This window comes from Brassica oleracea, chromosome C3 (assembly GCF_000695525.1).
Source record: "Brassica oleracea var. oleracea cultivar TO1000 chromosome C3, BOL, whole genome shotgun sequence".
Lineage (NCBI taxonomy): Eukaryota > Viridiplantae > Streptophyta > Magnoliopsida > Brassicales > Brassicaceae > Brassica > Brassica oleracea.
This window is the reverse complement of record NC_027750.1, coordinates 34,799,762-34,800,452: the sequence shown is the minus strand read 5'-3', so window position 1 is coordinate 34,800,452 and position 691 is coordinate 34,799,762.

Genomic DNA, 691 nt, shown 5'->3' with positions numbered 1-691 from the left:
CTACAGATTTCGAAATTGACAATGGTCTGGTCATAAGAAAGAAATTAGATACAATGATGTAGTAGCATATGGATCACTGGATAAAATTGAAAAAACAGCTTTGTTCCTAAGATGATTCATGGACTGAAACAAAAGCAGCTGCATATAGTATGTAAAAGAAAGTGATCACGCATGATCTTGGAGTTGTATTAAAGACAATCCAATAACAGTCCATATACATATGAGAATTTGAAATCCCTTGTGTTTATACTAAACCTAAAAGAGGTTAGTAGACTGATACAGAACGTATCTGTAGGTGTCCGGTCCTTCAGCCAGAGACGTCCAGCCCTTAAGCTAAAAGGCATCTGGCTTTTAGATAAAGGCGTCCGGCCCCTTCTACTAAAGGCGTCCGGCTCTTATACTTTGATCACGGGCTAGTAGAAAAGATCAACCATCAGGTTGCAATCCGACAATCAGATCCCTTAAGGATCCGGCATAGCAGAATAGTTTTCTGCTGCTGTATGACCAACTCCCACAAAGATTTGTCGTGAGGACAAAGAGGAGATGTTTAATCTATCCTTTCCTGTTGGATATAAAGTATAATAGTCCATAAGCTCGTGAAAGCCGAGATTCATGACCTAATAATATATACTTAGCGTGTGATATGATCCACAACAACTAAGGTCATGAGACGCCATCATTAAGATAGGAA